Genomic DNA, 13,944 nt, shown 5'->3' on the forward strand with positions numbered 1-13,944 from the left:
TTTGTTGAAGCGGCTACTATCCATATCAGCAAATTCGCTTGGTTGACTAAGTTATAATGTTCGAGTTGTTTCAACCTCAGTCCAACGAAAGCTGAACAAGCGAGGAGAAAATATCTATTGTAGATGTTTCCACTACGCCTTTCGTTCGTCAATATTTTTATCCACGCCGTTTATATGTGCCTAAGTTAGAATATCTACGAAAGATGAACTACTAAGAGCAAGTATCGTAGTGCAATAGACCTCTTGCAGTCCACTCTCCGCCAAAAGTATCTCGTATCAAATACTTATTGACAAGCCTTAAGCACATAGTCATTGAGATCAAAGTCGGTGTTGCCGCACTACTATTGAGGTGAATGCTTATCTTTCAGAAGAAGGCACTGAATGCTATTTTTGCTGTTGTACATGGCGCACCACAGGTACATGATATCCACTTTCGAATACGTTACAGTGGCTTTGTGATTGCAACGTTTCCCAGCGCTCTCTACAGAACATATGCCTTCCAAAGTCTTTCATTAATGTTTGGCCTCCACGAAATCCTACCTAGGATAAGCCGCAGGTACTGTTCAAGTTTATACGAGTTCTTTTTTATCAGGAAAGATGGATATCCGGGATTTTATAATTTCTAGTAAATAAAACTAGTTAAGTTTCATTATCTCAAAGCAGTATCCAACTACGTCGTCCATATACAAGACTTGTAGAAAATTGCATTGGCAAAGGGAGAGAATCCCACAGCCCTGTGGCAAAGAAGAGTATGCATCAGGTACTTGAGGTTTGCCTCAATCTAAAATTCAACAAAGGCTATAATAACTACCTTCAGACGACTCTTCGTTTTGCCTGTCTTTGCTAAAGGTATTGGGAGTTCTTAGTAATTTGTTTTTGAAATTCATATGTGTAAGTAAATGATCCTCTCCAGCTGCATGACTCCTTTACCGACCACCGTAGCTGCACAGGTATGTTGCAATCATGTGTTTAACGCCCACATAAAATGGCATACGACCGAATGGTATGAAAAGGTTCTACAGTCTTCCGGAATTTTTTTAGTGGATTAATTAGATGAAATGTAAGTAACTTTGAAAATGCGAGAATGCGCATGAACTCAAAACTCGACAAAGTCATCGAAATGAAATATTCATATATATATATACATACATACTATTGTTGATATATGAAAACTCTGTTGAAATTCAATGGTATTGATTCATACTTTCCCTTAGACTCCGTATAACTAATATAAGATTTTTTTCCATCTAATTAATTTTTTGAATGGAACATTCTCTCCTTACATATAAGAACTTTTTCATGGTACTAGGTAGGCGTGTTATCCATAGCACATTTTAATTTGATACTATTATGCACATATAGTACATATTTAAATTCATAATGGCTAATAAAAGAGTGAATTAAATATTGGATATGTTTATATTCAGACAGCTAACAAAAAAACTGCGGGTGGTGATTATATAACACTATGCACCATTAACAATGAGTCTTTACAACCAAATGTGCCATATCAGTCGATTGCGTGCCTCATACTCATATTGCAAATACTACTCATACTCATATTTAGATGATGACCCGATATGCGATTCACGTTTCAATTTGCACATTCATAAATTCATACAATCAAAATCGGAACGTGCAAGAAAAGAGACCAGCTGCACATGAACGACATGCTTTGGGTAGAAGTTTTTAATAATTTTATTTTCTTCAAAATAATATTTTTGCCATGTTTCTGCCACTTATCATATGTATATGCGTATGTTAGTATATATGTAGGTGTGTCGGTGGCAGCGGTAGCCAAACACGCCCCTTATGATTGGTCATTTATATTTTTGACGTGAATTGCTTTTATTGCGCTTTACAAACCTCACAGACCATTTGAGGTATTTCATCAAAATCGTCATTAAATTGAAGCAATTATTGTTGTTTAAAGAATACTAAGTATCTGTTATAGGTAGTTTACTTATCCAAGGATTTTTTCGCAACACTAAGAGAAAATGAGAAAGAAAAAAGATGAGTGCTATAATTTGTATATGGTATGGTAAAACAATAACATTTGTCAAACCCCTCAGGGTTTTGAAAATTTTTTCACAACCGTTATAATGTCTGGCTATACTTAACGACAGTACGAAAATATGTCATATTTTTACTTGAAGAGGTCATATTTTCGCCACTGAAACATCTTCTTTCTTATGTGCGGTTTTCAAAATTCAATGACAGTTGTCATTGTTGGCAAACCAATAGAAGTGATTGTTATTTAATTTTTAGAGTAATTTATGACAACAATATTCCAGAAAATTATTCTGTGAAAAGTCTTATAATAGTTTTTTTTTAATAATAAAAATATGCTGTCGAAATTATGCTATTGTTACTTGAGTGTCATTGAATTTGAAGTAGTGAAAACCGCGGATTAGAGCGTCAACTTCCCTATAAAAAGAAATCGTAATACATATGAGCATAGTATTCTAAAAAAGGAAATTTTTCGACTCCATCGCATTCAATCTTCTAATGTTGTTTGTTCAAAATTTAACGCTTAATCATGGCCAGGACTCACAGCGTAGACACTCAAGCTTTAAATATTCACTCATGACTCAGATATTGTGTTATTGTTGTTGTTGCGGAATTCTGCCGAGTTGACAGTCCTTAGATGGATTAAAATCCAGCTCCTTTCTGGTTACGGAACAGTGGCCTATCAGTTTTAACGGTTTTGCTCTATTGATTTAATTCTTCTCTCATCATTTCCATTCTATTTACAGAGTTACTCATATCATGGCTACAAAATGTCGATGATTAAAAGCTCGTATCATATCAAATATTCTTTTTGAAATATTCCATTTTGTTATTCAATATATTGCCATCCAAATCGGTAAACCGATTACAGCTGGAAATATTCAAACGTTTGTATACCATTTTTGTGCTACGTTTGATCGATTGTTTCAAAATAGCTCTCATTGTTGATTGATTGGTGTAGCTTCGGAGTATACAATTTATAAGAAAGCGATTCGAAATCAAGTTCATACAATTTTCATTGATTTGAGACATGGTGCATTCTCTTGATAGTGAGTTCACGCAGCTATTTTGGGTACCCAATTTTTCATGAGGTTTATATTCAATATGTTCCTACGATATAGGTACATAAACTTATTTTGGTATTCGAAATCTTTTTTCAATACTTTACGTCCTTAGGGACGTATTCTGTATTCGCCATCCTTATTTGGACTGTGTGGAATTCAGCCAACCATTTATATGGCATACTCACCAATTAACTGTTTTTTTTTTTGTATCTTAGCGTTAATCTAATTAAGTTTTGTTAAATTTTTTTCTTTTTTCAAAATATCAAAAATTAAGCCCTTCAAAATGGCACGTATATAACTCACTAACCAATCAATTATCTGACAATTCTAGTAGCACCCTTTCATAGAAACAATACGAGTTTTTCAGCCTTATTTGTTAGCCAAAGTCTCGTTAATTGTCCCGACAACTTGACGGTATTTGATTGAGTATGATGCGAAATTTTTGTTTGCAAGATAACATTGTGTTTTTAACGTACAAATTATGTATATATGTATATATATAGATATATATTAAGCCAAATTGTATTAAATAACGGCGTTATTATTCAGCCGTCTTCGAAAATAGGTTCAACGAAAAATAAAATGGGAGCTTGTAGCCTGAAGCGAGAAAGTGTGAATTGCATTTTTTAATACGTGCACGCATGCTCCCAACTACACACGCACTTGCGCTTACGCACACTTAAAAATTCGCCTGCATATGCTTTCTTGTATGTATTGTATATAAGCAACCAAATAACTTCCTCATCGGCCCAATAAAGCGATCAGTTGACGCTGCGTGCGGTTTCTGTCATAGCAACGCGCGAATATAAAACCAAACAACAGCAAAGTGGACAGGATTACACTAGATTTTTTAGCTGCCGCCACTTGTTTACTCCACTCTTCTATTTATTTATTTATTGACCACACAATCTACCGCCTATTTTGACTGAATATGCATAGTCGCCACACCGGTGTTAGGCGCTTGTCGCGATCGAGTGCTCCATATACATATCCGCTAGCGATTTGTCTCAGGAAATATGATCAAAGTAGGGAATATCAACTGACGTCGCGACCACCGCGCCCCATTGGTATGTCTCGTCCACATATGTGTCCCAATGCGGCTGGAGGCATCGCCACGTAAGCGCGGTAATCAACTGTCTGCGCGCCGTTAACAAAGCAGCGCGTCACCACTTCGACGCAGCGCCTCGTATCTTGTTGGTGCTATTAAAAAGCAATCACTGGAAAATTTGTGAAAAATCGTCGACCAACAAGGTATATAGATATATTCATAAAAAGTCAGTTGGAAACTTAAAAATGTATAAGCAAAAAGGAAAAAAAAACAATTAGCAATCGAAAACAATGTTTTTGGCCCGATTGTATGTGGACTGGTTGGTGGCGCTGTGCTGCCATGCTGGCCAACATGTCCCATCTATAACATCTTTTACTTCCGAAATGCAGCCGGTGGCTAAGCGACCTTCCAGGTGACAATGCGCGGCCGCGTCTAATGCATACATGTGCGTCTGCGCGTGCCCATGCGCGTGCGCTGCATACAACAACTAGTGCGATGCTTAAGCGACCAGTTCGTTGGCGTTGTTGCGCCTGCGTGCTTGCATTCGCTAGGCGGCTTCCTGTTCACGCCGGTTTTGGTGTTGTCAAGCTATTGAGGATTTTTTTAGCCTTCCACAGATATACACACGTTTACTTGTTACCCAAATTTATGCATGTTTTCAAACGATTTTTTGTTTATTCTCTCGTTTATTCGATTTTTGGTTATGCGATCGCGCCATGATTTTGGGATTAGTGCGTGGCGGCCAATGCACTGAATTCATGCAGCTCGAAACTCACACACACAGACATACATAATGAGGTGTTCATATGCGAACAGGTATCGGGCGCGCACGCACTATTTTTCGGTTATCTGCTCTCGTTGCCCGCCTTCAGTCTATTAGTCTTGTTTTCGTATTTACTATTATTGCCGTTGTTAGTTGCGTTGCGCTGATTTACCCATTTGTATGAAAATTAATTGTCGTAACATTTTTAGCGCGACCACTTCCTCGAAAAAGCAATTGGTCAACAAATGCGGAAAGGATTGCTTCATGATTTTTGGCTCTCAAAGTCAATGATTTAATGTCATGAACTTAATTTGCGCACATTTGCAATAGATGTTTTTCTTATCAATGAGCCATTACCACAATTGCAAAATCGAATCTAACTGTTCAAATCAAGTTCCAAATATGTGGACCTCAGTGCCTATGGCTGATTTTTTTTTATCGAAAAATACATAAAATCGGATCAATACTTCTTCTGGCCCCCATATGACTAATATAATTATTTTCGAGCTTCCGATTGACCTTATACCGTTCATTCTGCTAGGTTTCTCAATAAAATTCATAGAATATGTTTTTCTGGTAATAATATCAATACTGCCACTAGTCCCCATATTAGATAATGATTGAGGTATGCACCGCGACCCCATATACCCAATATAAAGCTTTTGAGGTTTCTTAATGAAACTTTGAGAGCATACTTTTCTGGTAATAATATGTCATAATGCCAAAAATTGATTAAATCAGGTCAGTAACCATATATCCTATATAAATATTTCAAAGTTCCAGTTGCTTTTATAACGTATATATAAGTTAAAATGTAAGATAAAACTAAGAGAACGTATAATATTGGATATATTATAGCTTAATGCAGAAAATGGGGAAAATTGGTCCACAAATTGCCACTTATAATAATTTTCGTTATTTAAGCAGACTTTATGCCGCATATGTATGTCGGTCAGTCTGTTTGTTCATAAAATTGCATGAAAATATGTTTCCGAATAAACTTCAGTATTGCCACAAGTTAACGCAATCAGCACAGACAATCTCCTGGCCCAAATACACTATATATAATGATTTCCGACTTTCTAGTTGATTTTTAACAACCAATTCCAGAAAATAATAAGAAAATCGTTACTTGAAGGCTATTTTTGAAATGGGGAATATTCTCACTTATATGCCTTAGTCTTAAATATTTTCCTAACCCATATTTAAATCTTTTAATAGATTATCTTGCTCAATTGATGCCACTGGTAGCATGCAATAGCAATGGAAATCATAACGGCTTGTACTGGGCTATAAATTTGGTGCGTGATTCATGTACTTGATTATTGACTGTCAAAATCGGCAAAATAACACGCGCCAAAACGAAGACCATTAGCAAACCTTAAAGCCGTTAAGCAAAAAATATCGAACTCTTTTTTCTTTTTCCCGCTAAAAAGTTTTTATGCAAATAAATTGTATAAAGTCCAGCCAGCAGCGCCACTTCACAAGTCACTGTGACATAAACACACATTTTTGGGCAGCGACTAAATAAATAAGATGCAATAAAGATTAAAAATCAAATGTATGATTTAGCCAGCCACAAATAAAGTGATCGTTAGCGCTTAACACAATACAAGTAGTCGGGATTATCGACAACTATTGCAACGCCTATGTTTATATGGCGCGAACCCATCGGCAGCTTCGGTCGTTTGTGTTCGCTGGCAATACGTTGTAAAGCACTTAACGCTGCGCTTAATCGATCGATCGCACACTCGAGCAGCAGTGCGCCGAAACCACAAACAAAAACGAAATCAAAGAAATAAATAACAAAAAATAATTGAAATTTCTCAAGCAGTCTAAATGCGCCTGAATGCTGGCACAAAAGCCAAGCCGACTTTAAAGGAAACGAACTGGTGAAATGCCAAAAATAATTGCGCTGATCATAATCGCTAGTCGCGAAATAAACAAAAACGATGAATATACAAGTAGGGGGAAATTAAAGAAAGATGTGGAAAATAGAGGCGGATTGCAACATTTCTGTAGGATATTGTGGGTTAACGCGAAGTACCTTTGAGTGCAACAATGTTCTCCTACAAATCTTATTATTATTCTTGCTACAACTTAGAAAACTTAATAAAGTTATGCCTTACTCCTTCGGTCTCTCCAGATCAAATTAACTCAAACTTTCCTCACAGTTGCCAGTGAACATTCCGTCGTAAGCCCTCTGGCTTTTAATTAAAATCAAGCCATGATCGATTGCACCTAGAATTTTCAGCTCTCTTCTAACGTTAAATAAAATCGCTTTACGCTTTTGATCATGGATGAAGGCTTTCTTATAGAACTTTTGAGAATATCGTGCCTCAAGTCCATTCCTTATAATTAATGTCGGAATATTTCGAAACTGTGAATCAAAATGATAATAATGATTTTGGAATACTGATGCTACATTAGGTCCACACTCTCATTTCAGCCTTTTTACCTTCAATACAACAAGAAATGCGTAAAAGTCGTGCAACTAGTTGTTGCCACCTTTATTACCATTTAAGTGTAGGTAGCTTGATAAGGGATAAAGCCAGTCTGTCATCTGGCCAAATATTTAACTTAACGAGTATATAACAGTAAATAACAACAAAGGAGTAAAGCAAAGTGCGGCAATCATATATGTAAGGCATACCGACATGTAAGCGCATAAAAAAGTCTATATACAGGTATATATATTATACATATACACTCATATAATATGATATATAAAAATTTACACACATATACACCCTTATATGTGGTCTCTGGATCTGTCGCTATTCATGTCGCCGTGTTGGCCTGTCTGCATCCCAATTTGTCCGTTAAAATGTCTGGACCAGTTACCTCATTGACTATCATATTCATATATGCAGTTATGTATATGCATGAACTGTACATGGTTGTTTTTGTTGTGGTTTATTTAGCGTTCACTTCCTTAATTTCAAATTCCACACATTCCAAATGATTTATTTTGGTTATTTTAAAATCTCGCGGCTTGCATTTTTGGTTCAGTTTTTGGTCAAATTTCGTTTGCTTTCATGTTATTTAGTTATACCCATATGAGTGTCTATTTTTAAAACACTTACATGGTTTCCTTGAGAAATATTTTTCATATGAAGAAGAAATTATAAAGTTCAGTTATGTAAGTTGTTATAAGTAGAACAATAAAAGTTTAAGTTGTGTCAAGTTACGTTAAGTTTAGTAAAATATATATAATTCAAGTTAAGTAAAATAAGTATATGTTAATTTATTTTATCTTAAGTAATATACATATAAGTTAAGTTAAGTTAAGTTAAGTAAAGACAAAAAAGTTGTGCTAGGTTAGGTTAAGTAAGTTTTGTTAGTTGTAAGTAAAGCAAATTTAATTAATTCAATTAATTTATGTTAAATTACGTTAAGTGCAGTTAAGGTATGGTATAATAACTTGGGCTTTGTCAAGTTAATTTCTCTGAGATAAGATTTAGTTTTTCTGTCTCTGAAATCCGTTTTCCGATATTTATAAATTTTTAAATATTTATTAAATTAACCGACTAATTACGTAAAGTTAATATGTTTAATAAATTGAATAAAGAAAAGTTTTAACTTCTCGAAAAACTAACTTCCCACTAGGGAAAAAGCAGAAAACAAGTTTTCCAAAATCATCGAAAAATTCGAAAAACTCAATACAATACCAGCAAGGTATTGTATTGGTATTATTATTTGTCATACATCACAATGTTATTGTTTATGAAAAATCGTATAAAGTCTTATTTCTTCATATTAAACTAAATTTGGTTAGTCCCCTAAAGTACTGCTACAGATTAAATTTAATGGTCAACACTCCCTTGAATAATTGAATAAGTCATAAGCTGGCCACCTACATGCATTCCTACTATGTGCTAATATAGCGTGTAAAATAAATTATGGAATTTCAAACGGCAAATTTGACAATATGATTGTGGTGAATTATTTATTAGTTATACATAAACATCTACTGAAATATGTTAAATTACACTAGTTAACATGAAATTCTAGATTCGAATTATAATATATTTCATATTTTTTAAAAATCGAATTCGGCAGCTGTCTAGCAAAATCGATAGCAATACAACGTCTACTTAGAAGACAGAATTTGAATTCTATTTAATATCCCAACAACATTTCGGCACATTACTCTTGGTATAAATCTTACCAAAAATCTATGCCAAATTTCGTGAAGATATATCGACAAATAAAAAAAGTTTTCAAACAAAGTCTTGACTTTAATCGATCAGTTTGTATGGCAGCTATATCTTATAGTGTAAAGATATTGGCGGAGGGCGTGGTCAAAAATTCAGATCGATATCTCAAAACCTGAGGGTCTAGTTCGCATATATACAGACAGACGGAAATCGATAAATCGACTCAGCTATAACATCTTAAATGTATACTAACGAATGATCCAAGTAAAAGTATTTTTTTCAATAGCATTTTTTTGACAGATTACGCGTGAGTGGTCTCAAGCTGTCAAGTTATTATACTCTCGCAACTTGATGCTACAGAGTACAGAGTTGCCACTAATCGAGATATAGGGTTATATATTTATAAATGATCAGGATGAAGAGACGAGTTGAAATCCGGGTGACTGTAACTTGAGTAAAAATTGAGATATCTTTAAGAAACTTGGTACCGTAAGACAGTTGGTATTGCAGATGGGCGTAATCGGACCACTGCTACGCCCACAAAACGCCATTAATCAAAAACAAATAAATTGCCATAGCTAAGCTCCACAACAAGATACAAGACTCTGGTTTGGTAAACAGCATCACATTAGGGAGGGGCATCTGCTGTCAAAATTTTTTTTTTTAAGTGGACGCGGTCCCGCCTCCTAATAAGTTTAATGTGAATATCATCTATACTACTGAAGCTATAATAACAGAATTCACTGGAAACAAATGTTTTTAGCATCTCTATCGACGATGTGAAAATGGTAAAAACGGGTGACAACCCCGCCCACTCCCCATATAACGGTACTGTTAAAAACTACTAAAAGCGCGATTAATCAAGCACTAAACACGCCAGTAACATTAAATTTTATCTCTGGGATGGTATGAGATAATTTTATGGGAACCACGTTCAAAATAAGATAGTGGGCGTGGCACAGCCCTCTTTTATGTGAAAACCCATATCTTGGGATCTGCTTAACCGATTTCAACCAAATTCGGTACAATTTATTTTTCTTATATTTCTATGTTATAGTGCGAAAATGGACGAAATCGGATTACAACCACGCCTATTTCCATATAACATCATTTTAAATTCCATCTGATTTTTTCACTTTCCACTATGCATATCAAGCAACAATGACTATATCGGCGTAAAACTTTGCGTAAATAAGACGTTTATAGTATGCCACCTTGTGACCAAAAATTGTCTAAATCGAACCAAAACTGTTCAAGCCCCTAGGTGCTGAATATGTGGACCCCAGTGCCTAAGTTGACTTTTTAGCGAAAATATCGGTCAACATAGAACAAGGTGGCAAGATCCACAAAGAAATCTAAAACGAGTATACCATTTGACTTTGCGAGAGTATAAAATGTTCGGTTAAATCCGAACTTAGCCCTTCCTGACTTGGTTTTGTTTAGTGTTGTTTGGCATTTCATTGTGAAAAGACATACGCCTGAACAACGTTTACAAATTGTTTAACTTTATTACGAAAATTCAAGAAAATTCTGTAAAGAATGTGTTTCGCGCACTTCACTCAACTGCTGGTCAACATAATCGACCTACTGAGCATTCTGTTCGCAACACCATCACCCATCTTGAGACCCAGCATACATTATTGGGTAATATTCGATCGAATAGACCACGTCCAGCACGCAGTGAAGAAAATATAGCGGCCTTAGCTGAGAGTGTTCACGAGTCGATTTGGCGCCGTTCGCAGCAACTCGGACTGATGTATGAAGCGACTTGGCGCATTTTACGTCGAGATCTTAAATTGAAAGCATACAAAAGACAGCTTGTACAAGAATTGAAACCGCTCGACCTTTCCAAGCGACATTGCTTCGCTCTATAGGCTCTTAAAAAGTTCCGACGTTTTCGAGCCAAATTTTATTCAGCGATGAGGCCCTTTTCTGGCTCAATGGGTATGTAAACAAGCAAAATTGCCACATTTGGGAGGAAGAGAAACTGAGAGAAACAAGAGCTGGCATTTCATCCAGAAAAAATAACGGTTTGGTGTGATTTTTAGGCCGGTGGAATTATCGGCCCATATTTCTTCAAAAACGATGGCGGTGAGGACGTAACCGTCATAGATTTTCGAAATAGATCACCCTTTATATGTATGTTAGGTATGAAGATTAATCTCTGACGCGTGAAAAAAAACTTAAGCTTTTGCAAGTAAGTCCTTTGTGTTACTAAAAGCTCCTGCGATGTACTCACACCTTCAAAGCGACATGGGCTCCCCACAAATCTGTTGAGGCGATTGATTTCTAGTACAGCTAGTTCGCGTGGGTGGTTGAAAGCTTGAGATATAAGGTATTTTGACCTTATGCTCTTAAATTGTGGTGAGTTCAGGAAGAAATGCTTTGATGATTTGACTGCTTAGAATCCCCAAATCTATTGCTTCAGTAGTCTGAATGTTTGAAAATAGAGTTTATGGGAAGTCTTTCTCCTGAGCTTCGGCTCATCCGTAAATTAGCTTACTGTCCCTCCACCAACTATAAGGAGTGGGTGTAATGCTATCTAAACAACGGAGAAGGGTATGAATGGTCTCATATGAACTCAGCTAAGTCTAATAGAAATTTTCGCAGCATTATACCTACTAACTATGGGTGATACAACGGCATTGAGGGCTATTATTTGTGGTCCATATGGCCTGAAAAAAACTCAGGAGGGCCAATTGTTGAAAAAATTAAAACTGCTTGGCAACTGTTTTTCAGAGCCCTCCACCTTACAAAGGCAGAATACAAAATTAAGGGTTTGACTACGATTCCATGTGGCCAATTAGCCAGCTTTTTCTAATAGCTCTTTTTTAGGCAACAGTTAACTACATATACCTATATAATATGTATGAATAATAGCTAAATTATTGATATGGAATCCGTATCAGCTCCTTAAGAAGCTATTAGATAGTTTAGCAAGTATTTTGCATTCTGTATATCATATCACAAAATGAAGTAATCAGTGAACGAAATTCTAGAAAGGGTTTTACAGGTTTTTTGCCGCTACAATACTAGAAAAAACTATTTGTCTTTAGTTAAAACTGAGATCGAACGCAAAACCGCAGATCTAAATACTCATGCAATTGATCTAATAGAAATTTATTAAGGATAGCTGTTGGTAACAAAAATATTACTTATGTTGATCAGTGTTATCGATCATCGCCCTTAACCGATTTTCAATACATGATACGCATCGTGAGTACACAGTGGTCGTTAAGGCAGTGGCGCGTGCTTACTGGATGACCCCACATATTTACACATGCCTAGGTATGTTTGTATGTATGTAGGCATGGTTATTTAGCTAATTAATTATGCGATCATTGGAATACAAATTGTATGTGACGTCGATAACAACAAATACCAGCTTATTAAAAACTATTGAGCTGCGCCGCATGAAGAATGTACCATAATGTGATTTATTGGTTTTTTTGTTGTTTTTTATGGTTTTATAAATCAAATCAAAACTGTATGCAAAACCAAAATGCGATTTACGTGTCGATCTTCCTCATATTGGCTGAGAATTCCCAGCCGTGCAGTAAAAATGCTGCAAATAAAAGCGACAACAGCAACAATTACAAATAAAAACAGAAAACTAAAAATTAATATTAAATCATAACTGCCAACTATAACTAATAATGTGGGAAAAACAACGCAAAGTGGGCGCTTGACCGCTTACACACACTCACACACACACATACATACATACATATTTGGCTTTGTAGTTGTGTGCGCCAAAAACTGCTGCATTTATTACTTTGCAGATTGCCATATTTGTGAGTTTGGCGAATTTATCACCCGGCTCTTGCAACAACACGGCTCGTAAGCGTGTAAAACGCTTGGGAGTAGCGAACATTTAATGCAAATATGTGTATAATCACCGATGTTACACAATTTGGGAGCGTGAATGTTGCACAAACCGGCAGGCCATAATGAGGTGAACGAAAGCAAAAAAAAAAAAACAACAAGAAAGAAAAAATTTTAGTTAAAATACCTTTGTATTAATGTTTTTTGGAAACAAGCTGCGGGAGAGTAGGCGAAATTGCTAGAAGATCATTGTGAGATGTGAAAATAACAAAATTATTGCTAAATTCGTTGCCTATTTAAGGGTTAAGGCAGTGGCATCGACTCATGAGTGCAAATTTTCTAGAGCTCTTTTAATTTTTGCACATATACCCGCAAACGAGCAAAAATTGCATAGTAATGTAGTGTTGCCAGAAAGAAGGACTTGAAAGTTTAATGTTTAAATAAAAATATATGGTAGATGAATATGTAAAATAATGTATAGATAAATAATTAACAAAATTCTCCAAAAAGTACTTGATTATCTTTGGGATGATAATTAAAAATGATAATTATTTTTTCAACTACAAAAAGCTAAAACTATGAAAATCAAATATATGTTATACTAGAGAATCCCATCCACGCGTTGCTTTGGCTAAGATATATATTAATTACAAACTATTCAATACAGTAAAATTGTATTTATGAAATAAAACGAAAACGTTAATTCCAATGTAAGAATAACCAAGCGGATCACTTCCAAATTTGAAAATTATTGATACTAATTTCCTTCGATTTATTATTAAACACAAATAAACATAATAGTAGATAACGTTTGAAATAATGAAAGAGGTTGATTATTCTTAATTTTTAACAATAATATTTATAGTTTTTAGCTATAAACATTTTCAAAATCAATTAATTAAGCTCTATTTGTATCGTACATTCTGACAGTATCATTGGAAAACGAGGACCGTTTCTCCATTAAATTTTCCAGTCAAAATAGTTGCTACAATAATATTTCTTGTAATCTTTTTGATTATCAAAGCTGTACCGTTGTATAGTTGAAATAACTCTGAATAATTTTCAACCGAAGAT

This window comes from Bactrocera oleae, chromosome 4 (assembly GCF_042242935.1).
Source record: "Bactrocera oleae isolate idBacOlea1 chromosome 4, idBacOlea1, whole genome shotgun sequence".
Lineage (NCBI taxonomy): Eukaryota > Metazoa > Arthropoda > Insecta > Diptera > Tephritidae > Bactrocera > Bactrocera oleae.